This window comes from Bacillus rossius, chromosome 15 (assembly GCF_032445375.1).
Source record: "Bacillus rossius redtenbacheri isolate Brsri chromosome 15, Brsri_v3, whole genome shotgun sequence".
NCBI lineage: Eukaryota > Metazoa > Arthropoda > Insecta > Phasmatodea > Bacillidae > Bacillus > Bacillus rossius.
The window spans coordinates 26,789,324-26,803,477 of record NC_086342.1 but is presented as its reverse complement, the minus strand read 5'-3'; positions in this window follow the sequence as shown (position 1 = coordinate 26,803,477).

Below are 14,154 nucleotides of genomic sequence, written 5' to 3'. Positions count from 1 at the left end.
CTAGTAACTTATACATAAGGCATACTAACTATTATGTACTAGTTAGTTGTAAAGTATATTGAATATAACACTTTAATTTAATATACATGAAATATTTATTAAAAATGCAATATCTTTTAATAATGTGCTAATGAAAATTAATAATGATAATATAAAGATATTTAAAAAAAATATTTGACAAAAAAAGTTTTTAATGAAGAACCTCTTGTAAAATTACATTAATTGCGTGTGAATCGGCTCATTCAACGACATACTCACGTAATCAATATTTATTTTCAGCGATAAATGGAATGTTTTTTTTTAATTTGCGAAGTCAATTATTCAAAATAGAAATGTAAAAGAATGTTAAAAAAAAATTCACAAACTAAAAAAAAAAATTTCTTTAATTTTTAGCGCCATCTATTGGAGAAAAATTCAAATGCACTTCTTAACACATATAAAAAAAATGCGCAAGTATTACTGTGTGTAAAACAGCAAGTGCGGGCTGCCTGCAGAATACCGGCCCCTGACTCCTGATGGGAGACTTCCCGCCACACAGGGGCATTCTGCAGGCAGGCGCCATCTCACAGCGTTACGCGCTCATTAAGTCAGTGATGAGTGTAATTATAATAATATAGGATTAATCTGAAACAAAATAAAATATCAGTAGTCAATCACCCGATCACAATCAATATTGTATTGTTTAAAAGCTTGATCAAACACACACATATATATGTGTGTGTATGTATTTTCTTTCTCAGACTGGCAGTGATATTTACGACGTATGTAGTTTTGACGGGAATAATAACAGCGCAAACTATGTGCTGAACCTGGAAAACCTGTTTCATAGCCAATTCTGCACGTAATATGCTCATGTATTCGCTCTGCGCGCCCTACCAGGCGGTCACCGTACGGCTGGATTTATAAACCACGCAACGACGCAATAACGCAACACGTAACCAACATAAGAAAAACACGGTCGTTCATAAAGCACGGAAGTCGCTAGACGTTCCCAACCTTACAACTTTAAAATTTAAAACAGCAGCACGCGAATTTATTCCCCTGACTTTTTTTTTGTAGATGTTTATCATTGAAATATATGAAATCGTCAATTATTTAATTTAAAAGGGTTATTTTGTTTCAATGTGTGAAAGTTTTTTTTTTTTTTCACGAGCGAAAACTTTATGTAAATCAACATCGCGGTCTTTCAAAATTTTGGAAACACTTAATTTCAAACATGCAAGCCGAAAGCAAGAAGTTAAAAACTGAATGATGCTTGCATTGCGTTTTTTAGTGTTGCATAGTTTATGAACGAGTATGTGAAAACGTCGTTATTGGACTGTCTTACATATTTTATTGCGTAGTTTATGAACGCTGCGTAGTTGGGCACACATACGTGTTCAGAGCTAGTTTTAAAAAATAATAATAATAAAATGTTCAATATATTCAAGTGATGTCTGTTAACGAATATCATTTAATAATTCGCTTAAGGCAGATGAGTATTTCTGTTTTCGTATTTAGTTTCAAAAAGGTATTTTTTAGAAGAGTGAAAATAACTAGAACGCGTGTTTCAAAAATACTTTATAGGCATGAAAACACTCGCTACAGACTCTTGAAAGCAATCAAGGGGATTGTCTTACCGCATTTTCTTCATTTCTCCGTCATGTAATGTAATGGTCACCGATCACATTTCATAGTTGTCCTGTGCACGACGAGAAGACTGCGCGCCAGTCCAGGGCCTTGCGCTTAGAGGCGACACCGCGCTAGAAGCACCAGCTAGAGTCGCACTTATCACCTTACCTCACCAGCACGAGGTGGTCGCATCGGCGGCGTTTTGCCGGAGACGTTCTCCAAACGTCTTCAAGGTCACCCGAAGGTACATACACTCGCCGCACTTGTATCCACTGGTCGCCGTCTCGCGCTGCCTTTGACGATTTGTTGAAATGCCAAAACCGGAAAATCCGGACGTACCCGTTAAATTACCCGTCGAATGACGTCAATGCGAACACAAGGTTCCTCCCAAACTCCTACTTCCAATGAGATTTCTCCGTCTCACCCAACATTATATTCCCTGTACCATCGGTCCATTGAACGAGATAAAACATGTATTACAATTGACATTATCAATAAAAACACATTTCAATAAACATACGTAAAATGCATAATTGGCTATGAATTCCCCCCCCCCCCCCCCCCCCCCCCGGGTACAACAATATTTCCATTCCCATCAACTCTGGCGGCCCTAAACTTTGAGGGGCGCTGGACTATTTACTCTTGAGTGTATCCATAAAAATGTCCCAGTTTCAAAGGTATATTATAACAGTTAAATTACTATTTACAACAAATCATACATCAAATTGAAGGTAAACTAACCTAGTTTTTTTTTATTTACAAATATTCAGTATGTGCACCTTCAGTTATACGGCCACACATTCAATCTAAAATCCAATTCTTCCCACACTTTGGTTAACAAGTCCGGAGTAATGGAAGCAATAGCCTCTTCAATTCTGTATCTCAACTCTGGCAAAACATTAGGTAGTGGCGGAACGTAGACACGATCTTTTATAAAGCCCCAAAGTAAAAAATAAAAAAACCTCATGGCGTTATGTCAGTGTTTCGTTCAAAGTAACGGGAATTGATCCAGGGTTTAAGTGAAGCTGCTGATGGCCATATGGCTGTATGGCCTGTGGGTATGTTGAACTGGCACTTTTCTCATATATTTGTTTTGGATAGAAGTAGATGGATAGCGAGAGTTTGGAAACAGGCGGAGGAGTCGAAAGCTTGCACCCATATTGGATGACCTTTCAGTGTGAGCCATCCATCATCTTGGGTTCAGCCATCTTGAATTCCATCATATTTGATTCAGCCATCTTAATTCCATCCTATTGAATGACCTTAAATTTTGACCTCCACCACCATCATAGACTAATTTTTTTTTCTCTATCATTCCATTAGAACTGTCCCAATTCTATCATTCTTCTTACACTATAGGCCTGGACAAACAGCGTGTCTTTAATTTTTTTCATTTAACTTTAGACAGCCATCTTGGGTTGTTTTACGATAGTGACAGCCGTGCTGCAATTGGGCAATTAACTGTGTGAAAATAATGTGTGGTTGTGTGATGGTTATTTGGAACATACAGCTTAAGTAACTACATTTAATATGTTTATGTATACATTATATTCAATGCAACTACAATTTAATTTACTCTATAGAGAAAAAGTTTTATAAAAATATGATTTTTATGATTTTTGTCCACACAGTGATTATATTTAAAAGTCCTGTATTCCTGATGCCACAATGAATTACGGAAAGAGTGCAGTTCACAGGGGTGAGCGCCGCACCCGAACAGTTCCAAAGTTCTGAGTAGTTTCCTGATCGCTCGTGAGAAAACACCCGTCATAGGGTATTTTAAATAACGCTGACCTAACATAACCTTTTCATTATAATTACTATAACCTAACCTAACCTACCCCCCTGAAAGAAAATAAAGAACTGTTAATTATTACACTGACAAAACCTAAACTAACCTAAAATTTTACTTCGGTAAACTACGGAACTATTCGGGTTGTGGTCGTTGCTTTCATCCCTGTGAATTGCAGGCTATCCAAATATTACGTCTTCTCACGTCTATTTAAAAAGTAGGGGGAGCGGGTTGTTAATTATTTCCAACAATAATGTCATTACTATGAATTATTTAGATCTTTACGTCTCTTCGACAACGGGGTCATTAGAAAGATGAGCGCTGATTGAGACGAGACTGGAGCATTGACGGAATAAATGGGCTGGTGAAAGCGGGAGGATCCCGATAAAACCCAGCAGCTCACTGCCCAGTTTGAATAATTGGGCTCGAACGGTTAAGGCCCTTCATAATATATTAGGACCCTGAAAAAGTAAACGGCACATAGGTTCCCGAAAAGTCTAGGCAGCCACTGGGCATAACTTCTAGGTTTCCCATGAATTCTATTAGAAACAGTAGTCACGTGGCCAAGGGGTGGTCCATGGGACGAGACCCCTCACTTCCAGGGTTTAAAAAAAATTGGTTGTCTGTAAAGTCGGTTTACGGACGATAGTTTAACGTGACAACGTCATAACAAAACATTGATGAAATGATTGCATACTTTTATGAATAAAATTGAATCATTTTTATTGAATTATCACTATTTTGTATGGATACAAAGAAGGAGTGAAATAAAATCTACAATTTAATTGATAAATTTACTTTTATTTGCACTCATTAATTCAAATATGTTTATTACTTTAACGAAGAGAGTATTTTAACTATAACTATTATACATGATTGCTATTTAACTTCTTCCAATCTGTGTTATTCTGTTAAGGATAGGACGTTGATAGGAAAAGTAGGAAATGAATGGGAGTGTTTCAAGTTTAACGTGCCTCGAATAAGTCAAAACGATGCTTGTTCCAATCGAGTGGAAGAGAGATAGATGCGTCGCAAACGTACAATGAGCGTAACGGGACAATGTGCGTTACGGGACACTTTTTCGTGCGTGCAGCCGGCGTTCATCGATTTATTAGACGTCACGTCAAAAAAAAAAAACAATGGAAATACACTAATAAAATCAAAGCAAATTAGCCACCAACTTATAGATTATTTTATAAGGATCATTGTAATACTTAGTGGGCTACATTAATGTATTTCCTCCTCATTATAGCCCGACATGCCTCATACACACAGAAACAACATTTAGTGCCAGTTTGCACGCGTGTTACTGTGGGCATGTATCTCATACACTGACATTGTTGTTTCATGAATTTAATAACATTAGTAGATGTGCATTTATCACTTATTTAAAAAAGTGGTTGTCTGTAAAGTCGGTTTACAGACAATAGTTTAACGTGACAACGTCATAACAAAACATTGATGAAATGATTGCATACTTTTATGAATAAAATTGAATCATTTTTATTTTTATAATAAAAGAATAAATACTTGAAATTATACTAGTAATCAGATTTTTAAAATGCAAGAATAATTAACCTTTATTGCCGAAATTGTTGTTGTAATAAGCAATGATAACCACATTAACTTTTCACTTCACTTTATAAACAGTCGAGTGGAAGAGAGATAGACGCGGCGCAAGCGTACAATGAGCGTAACAGGACACAGCGTAACGGAACAATGTGCGTAACGGGACACTTTTTCGTGCGTGCAGCCGGCGTTCATCGATTTATTAGACGTTGTCACGTCAAAATAAATCAAAAAATATTTGCCTGAAGAACAAAGTATTAAAAACAATTAAGTAAAAAAACCAAAATATGCAATCACTGCTCTAATTTCTACTTGTAAAGTTCGGAGTTATAAAAACGTTTGCTATTCCCTGAGATTTTATTTAATTGTGACAATAAATATTCTTTTAAAATTCATGTATAGTTAAAAATTTATATTTAAAAAAATATATATAAAATGGTTGTTCCTGACCCTCTTCACAAATCCTGGCTACGGGCTCGACAGCAGATATTTCTGTTCTGAACGTATTCCATTTATGCAGCTGTGTTTCAAATGTTACTCTACAATCATACTTCCATTTTCTATTTTATACACATCTCTATGAAAGTAGGCTAATAGTTGTGCTTTATGATACGCTTGTCTCCAAAAAATACGAGTATAAGTGTACAATTATATTATATTATATTATATTGAACAGTGTATGTAACATTGGAGACCATTTACGTGATACGGCCTATGTTTTTTTTTTTTTTGCATTGAGAGAAGTTTATACTTCTAAAGAGAAAAAAAATATGAATTAGGACTAAATTTTGAAAACTTAAGACTTAAATAATTGTTTTACTAAAAACCGAAAGAATTCTGGAAAGTCAACAGGGCCTTCTGGGGATCTCGTTCCCCCCCCCCCCCCCCCAAATGACCGGGGCCAAAGGCTTGAAGCTATGAAACGATTAACAGCCGACAGAGTGTAGACGTAACACTTTGAAGCTCACAAGTAAATACACACATGCTAGATATACTGCCTCAATATCAGGGATACTTTGGACGTGCATCCTACAGATACGTTTCCACCACGCAACGGAGACCACACCATTAAAAAAGGAAAGAAAAAGAAATTATCCAGCCAGTCACGGGTTAGAACGCCCTTGATTACACGAGCGAGACAGGAACGGGGCGAAACAGGTCTTCTGCAAACAAGGACAACAAACAGAGCTATATTCACTAAGTGTGCATACGGCTTGGTTTTCAAATAACAGCAGTTATTTATGCTTTACGTAGTCGATCAACAGCTTAGTACTCATCAGCCATTATCTTTTTGTCCTGGGCGCAAATCATAGTGGACCTATAATACGTCCTCGGTGATTATGTTTGCCAACGCATCGCGCTCAAGTAGCAATAACATTTTGATTCTAAAAACCATTATATATTAGGCGTTTCAGAAAAAAATGCGCTTTATGTATTATACATAAGTATACCGGTTGTTTTTCATTTGTTACGTTACCGCTGTTACGTCATGCCCACTCCCAAGTCTCAAGAGGAGAGGAAATCAAAAAAACACGAACTTTACCCGAGCGACTGTAGCGTTTGAACGATTTCCTCTCGATGTTTTTTCTGTCGTTAGAAACCCTATCGAGGGAAATCGAAGTCGAGATGACTCTATGGATGTAACGATATACTTATAATAAGCCTCTTGATGGATCCAGAACCGGGTAAGCCCTTTCCATCTAAATTTTTCTTGTTTGTCAACATTTATGGAAAAAAAGAATAATTAATTTTTTACTAGCATGTATTTTTTTAGTATTAAGAAACCTTTGAAAGATTCTTACTGAAATGACGCGATTTCATCGGCATTTGTTCGTTAGCATTCACAAAACTAGCCGGAGTATAATTTGTCAGAGAAATATCGATTTTCTTAAGATAAATCGGCAAAACCTTCGCCGAGATGAAGTTTCAGTTCGGCATAAAAATCTTTATGAATTTTCCCCTCTCCCCAACCAATCCACCTTTTCGCCAAAAATATAAGGGCCTGTTGTGGGGGGGGGGGGGGGGGGATAGAGAGAGAGAGAGAGAGAGAGAGAGTGAGAGAGAGAGTTAACCCTAATAGCAGGACGAACATTACAAGTGATTTGCTCATAGAATGCATTGGAAACCTTACAGGTTATTAGGCAATATAACAGATCACGTTTACGGTTATGATCGATATAACATTTACAGACTTAACTTTTTTTTTTTTGGGGGGGGGGGGGGGGGGGGCAGACAATTTGTTCATTGACCTTTCTCACTCGGCCAAGACCAGTGGCGGATTTAGGGGGGGGGCGGGGGGGGGGGGAGAAACAGGGGCATGTGCCTCCCACCCTCCAGAAGGGTAAAAGATGCACTGGAATATTCAAATTCTGAAGGAATAAACAGGTCTTATACTAGAAGTCAATCCTGGGTCCGCCCTCGGCCAAGGTTGTGTTTGTGTTATGAGGCTGAGGTGAGACGCTAGTTGGTATCGCCTCTAAGCGCAAGCAAGGCTGGGGATTTGCGCGCAGTCTTCTCGTCATGCACAGGCAAACTATGGATATTTTATGGCGGATTATAAGGCGGATAAATAAAGACGAAAGTGCAATGTAAATCTCTCGAGTGCTTTCAAGAATACGTACCTGATGTCTCATGCCTAAACATTATTCTGAACATACGTGTTTCGGCACTATTTTCACTCTTCTTAAAAACACGGTTGAAAAACGGTAATACGGAAACAAAACTACTCATTCGGTCTTCGCGTATTTTCAAACGTTTAAAGGAAACAGACCCAACTCGGATACTTTGAGCAGTTTTCACATCGCGTGGTTTTTCCTGAAGCTCTGCGCACCGTGTGTGTTCCCGGGTAGGCGGTATTCGCTAAAGAAATGGTGGTGGGGGCGACAAAATGATTTGCCAACGGGTTCTCTCGACCTTCCGAGAGGTTCGGGGTCAAACATAATCTCGGAGAAAACGTCCCCGTGAAACCACGTGACCCGCTGGAATTAAAACAGCACAAGAATCTACGTTTGTTGGAACAGCGCGAATAGATAATACACAAACAATGCGTTTCGAACTCGCAACACGGTACAACGGACAAAGATAACGATAGTGTTGAACAAGCAGCGTCGTGCAATTTTCGTGGGACAAAAAAAAATTGCTTTCTAATTCAAACTAACACTAACTGTTACACGAATGGTAAAAAAAAAATAACGAGTGCCGAATTAATATATATATTGAACACCACAGTTATATCACAAAACACCTACATATTAAAATGCTTAACTAATTTAAATATATTAAATCGTTGCTACTACAAACTATGTATCAAGATAAAAGTTCCATTATCAGTTTTTTGACAGAAAGTTTTGGTATTTTTTCTTAAGTATAAATTTTTGGAAATTAAATGGCTATCTCCAAATCAAAGACTATTAATATCAAACAAGATGTAGATAATATTTGTTTACGCTCCTACGGAATGATATTTCATTGAATAGCTAATGCATCTCATAATCCACATTATTTGGTTGAAACTGTGGTGTTAACTTGTCTCAAATTTGACAATTATCAAAAGTAGAAACGAAGGTCTACGTATTCTTCCGCCACTGTTGTTCCGTCGATAGTCAACAGGTGCAACTCCATGTAGCTGTCAGTGTTGGTAGATAAACATCCTGTGATGCTTTGCAAGCAACAGTTGGTAAATGGCTACCACTCAAGCGCGGCTCCAGAAGGGGGGGCAGTGGGGGGCGATAGCCCCTCCCGAGACCAATTTTATTGATTAGTGTATATTTATGTTTACTTAAATATTTCATTTCATATGTTAAACTTTTATCTCATCAAAAGTTGCATGGAGCTACTAAGGTTCTGTATTTGAAACATGTAATTTGTAAATAATATTCCAAGGCCAATATCTGACCACTTTCATTTTTTGCAACTACGACCTTTCTTTGTGCTATAACCCCTCCCGAAAAGTCATTCTGAAGACGCCATTGCTACCACTGGTACCTACTACTTTTGAAAAGTGTACCTATGTACGGCCTATATTGTTTTTGCATTTAGAGAAGTTTATACTTATAAAGAGAGAGAGAGAGAGCGAGAGAAAAAAAAGATTTTGGACTAAATTAAAAAATTAAGACTAAAATAATTGTTTTACTAAAAAAAAAAAAAAAACCGGGTTTCCCTAACCAAAAATTTGATTCCTTGATTATTTCAGGTTATTCGGGATTGTAGCGAGTGTGTAGGATTGTATCAATCCTACTTACAAGCTAGCCTCAACATTTTCTTAAGGAAAGGCACGCACATTGTATGTACTTAATTTACCGTTATCTGAACCACATAGACGAATCCACGCATGTTTTCGTATCGCCTGTGGATCTACACGCCATAAAGACGTGTTCGCGTGGTAGTGAGGTGGGATCACAAAAGCGACGCTCCGGTATCGCCTCTAAGCTTCTAGAATCTGTACCGGGTGTTTCACGACTAAAAATTATTCTGAAAACACACGTTTATAGCCATTTTCACTCTTCTAAAAATAAATTTTAAAAATGAAATTCGGAAATAGAACTTCCCATCCGCCCTCAGCGCATTTTAAAATGTTTTTTCGAAAACAAACAACACTTGTAAATCTCGAGAAGGGTTTTTTAAACGCGTGTTTTTTTTTTCTGAAGCTCTGCGCACCGTATGAGTAGGCGGGGCCCTTAATCGATAAATTTTTTTTTTTAAATTATTTTATAATCGGACCTCGAAACCATGCATTTATAAAAGTTGATCAAACTTTTATTCGAACGACAGGAAGTTGATTCCCTGTCGACTTACGGTGTCGAGTCAGGTTCAAATCTATGACATCTTGCGAGTTGAAACTTGTAGAAACGTGTGAACGGTCTTTACTACAAGTCGAAAATGATTAGTTCATTTTGTTAGTGTGTAGTGATCGCGAAAATTTCTCTATCAATATGAAGTGCACTAAAAAGTTTTTTTTATAAGTGGCGTGATGCTACATTTCCTTTCTAGGCTAAATTATTTTCTTGACAATTTGTTATACGATTTTTTTTTTTTAAATTTTCTAAATACGTTAAAAGTTGTTTCAAGTGCAATAATATCTAGTTTTGTATAATTTCTTTTATTTTCATTATATATGCAAATTATGCTAGTGCTATGATCTCGAAGCATGGTATATATATATATATATATATATATATATATATATATATATATATATAAATTCATATTTTGGTTGCCATTTGTTACGTGTCCGTGCATTGTGGAAGCAGCAGACGCGATAGTGAAATGTCCCCATTGAACCGTCTCGTTGCCATTGTAGAACGGGCTTAGAAGCTGACGACTGAAACGCCACGAGAGAACGCGGCCTTTGAACGCCGGGAAACCGTCGACTCGGCACGTGGGGCCTAACGCAGCGACGGCATCGAGCAACAGGCGAACAGACGCCGCCAACGCACGCCGCATTGTAGAGGACAAGCTCTCTCCTCCCCTTCTCCCCCCCCCCCCCCTCCGCTCCAAAGAGAACTAGACCGGGCGGATGACGTAATTCCTAGTCGGTGTCCCACCAACACACGCGCCGGCCCCTCCCCCCATCCACCCCCTTCCACCGGCAACGCGCGCTGACGTCATCCAAGCCACCCGCGTGACGTGGAGGTGACTCATCAAACCTTGCGAAAGTGCGCGTGGCAGGGGTGTCACGACTGCCATCTCTCGGTTAGCCGTCGTACTAGCGGCGTGGCAAACAGAAACAACCCTTGACTGAACGCACTGATATTACAGTAGTGAACATTGCTGCATTAAAAGTGTTACCTGGCGAGTAGCACACAAACATTGTCATGTTTTTTTTATAGGGGTAATGTAAAGTATTTTGTGCTCTGCATCAAGTTTTTTTTGCATATCAGCTAAAAGATAATTAGTCATAACTTAGAATTGATTCTAAATCTACAATGCAGGAAATTACATTAAAAAATTTTGAATGAAAATACAATCCAAATGACATGCAAAAAAAAATTGTAGTCACTTTCTAATAGATATATTTTTTTTACTTCTTTGAAAAGTGAGGACAGTTGCTAGTTACTAATTAGAAAACACACTCAGATGGTTACCGAGGCTACAAAATCAGGAAATGATCAGGAAAAGCAGACGTATGGTACTTTTTTTTTACAAAACAAAACTGCAGCTTCGTAACGTAAAAAAAATTAGAACCTAAAACCTACATTTTCCTGAAAATTACAGTACTGTATCTATCATGGGAAGTCTGTGATCTCTAAAATGGCTTAAATATTTTGATAAATAATGAAAATACCTAGGTAACAGTTAAATGTTATTACTTTGAAGGAACATACACACAATCCTTGCACTTCCCTACAAAACACCTCATTACGGTTACAAAAAAACTTGAGCTGGAATATATTTACAGTAATTATTAGTTGCAAGACTATGCTCCCAAATTAATCCTTGATTCTGAGAATGCCTCCTTTAAACAGAAATAATACTAGCTTACTTTATTTAAAAAAAAAAAAAAAGTAGTACAAAGCGGTAGCTAGGGTTTTGTGAAAGGTTTTTTTTATATCATTTTTTCATTAATGAGTTTTCTTTATAATTGAATTTTAAAAGAAAATTGATTGTCCCATTCAAATCCTGGTGGAAAATGGACTTTCAGAACTCCAATGTTCACACACAGAAATTTAAGCAATGATTTGCTTGAGAAAAGGAAACTGAACATTTTATATTTTGGTTTTTATTTATTTTAATACTTTGTTTCTAAGTCAATTATTTGAAGAATCCATTCAAACAAGTCATAAATACATAATATTAAATACATGAAACATTCATGTCAAATTTGTGTGAAAGAAATTCTTACAAAAACATGTGTGCCTACCGGAATTAAATATGGACTACTTAGAAACACAATTCCTGTCACTTCTGTGTGTGTGTGAGGCATGTCGGGCTATAATGGGGAGGATATAAATTATTGTAGCCCCACTAAGGATTTAAAACAGAATCCAAAATAATATTCCTGTAACCTTTTGTAGCTAGGTTGCTACAATGTGTTGTTCTATCTTAAGTATTGTTTTTTTTTTTTAAACCTTGAAGGCATTGACCTGCCCCCACGGCTACGTCCCTGATATGTACATTTTTACAACAGTATAAACATACGGCAACCCTGGCTTGAGAATAAACAAACTTGCATACTTAAGGGCTTATCGTCCTAGGTTTTCCGGTGGCAAGTGTATTTGAGCCTGGTTAACTAGCCAATGTAATAAAATAAAAACAGATATTCAATTAGCAACTAATTATTCAACTCCTTTGTGCAGGTGGAATATTATAAGGCCTAATCTCTTTACTTAAGTAAGAGATTTTCATTTCAGTTTTACACTCGTGGAATGTATCTTAAATCTAGGTGAAGCGGTTTCTTGTTATGACGATTTATTATCAAGTGTGATGGAAAGATAACATTTCAATGTCAAAAAACAAATATAAATGAAAACTTCAATAACATCACGATTGTCTACAGTGACTTGCCACTTGATTAAGTGGCAATAACGCCACTGAACCTACGCACATAAACAACCGTATCTTCCGATACTCACCCAAACACCAGATGGTTGCCAGTACACACTCCATTCCAACTATTCATATTTTATTATTCCAACTTGCTGAAAGTAAACTACCTACAAACTTATTTTAAAACAAAGTTGAATTAAAGTATTAATAACTGACAGATATAGTCTCTCAATTAAAATGATCCTAATTAGTGGTTTTATATTTCTAGGTGTCTAAATACCTGGTGAATCAATTTCAAAACTTTTTCATTTTTTTAAGTTTTTATATCACAGGGTCATATACTGAAAGAAAAATTAAACTTACCGCTGTTTACGGGAACGTTCAGAATTTTATGTTAGAAACCTTCTCAGAGATAATTTTCCACATGATTTAAGAGAACAGTCTTCAACTATTTGAAATTAATGTGTGACTATAAACAAAAGTGAGGTACCAAAAAATTAAATGTAAGTTAGCAAAAGATAGCTGGAAATTAAACTTTCGAGATTTCCAGCACAGTTACTGTTTATTAAGTGACTTTTTCCTGACTTTCATGATGTAGACATCTTGTTTTCAGAAATTTAGTCAGGGTATAGTATCGATCAGTTTAATTATTACATGCACCCTACTTATTAATATTATTTCATTAATTTTTTTATCACTTACCTTATTAAGAAAATGAACTAGGTCAAACAGTGTAGCCATTCCTCATTACATTTTCACGGAATCCCAAAATCACCTCAGAAAAAAATTCTGGGATTATTTCCTACTACATAAAGGTCATGGTAGATTGCTCTTTCAATATCCCTGGCCAGTGAAGATGTGTGCTACCATCTTAAACGAACTGACATCAAAGAGACTAACTCTAGTAAAAAAATCCATCACCCGTCAATACATTTTAGATGTGTGAAACTTTCCACAATTAACTAGGTTTCTCTTTTTCTTTTCCTAGGGAAAAAAGAAGACAGAAATATGACAGCCAGTGATTGTGCCATGCACAGGAGCATACACAAGAGGTGAAGGGGGGATATTTGAAAGCAAACAGCAGTCAATGCAGTTCCATTCCCTCCAAAATGAAATCCTGCGTACACCCCTGGCCATGCATATGCAAGGAATGGGTTGGTTGCCATTGTGTGCAAAAACGTACTTTTCTTCGCACTGGTGTTAACACGCAGAACGCTAGTTCACAAGGAGCAAAGCAGATTAACATTCATCAATTTCACGTTGCTCCTTCCTTAGCTGGAAATCTCTCCATTGTACGCGCGAGTCCGCGAATGTAACTTTTGACGGTTTCAGTATTTGAATCAGTCCGTGCAGAAAGAGCGTCAGTTACTAAATGATCAATCAAGAGCGTGGAAAAAATCTCAAGGGTGTATGTTTTTAAACAAAAATTGGTGAGAAAAAAAATTGTGAGCTAGTCTTTCAGTAGGTACTCGCCAGAGATGTGTAACATCTAACTTCGGTAACGTGCAAATTCATGTGTTATAATGTTGCAAATATACTTATGCCAAGGGTGATCAACATACGGAAATTGTGTTTTCAACTACATTTCGCTGCTGGAGCAGCTACAGGTATGTCGACTATCATATCATTCCGTTTGCAGACAGAAATTTTAAACTATATCATGAAACATCCACCAATAAAAATGGAAAAACTTGAAA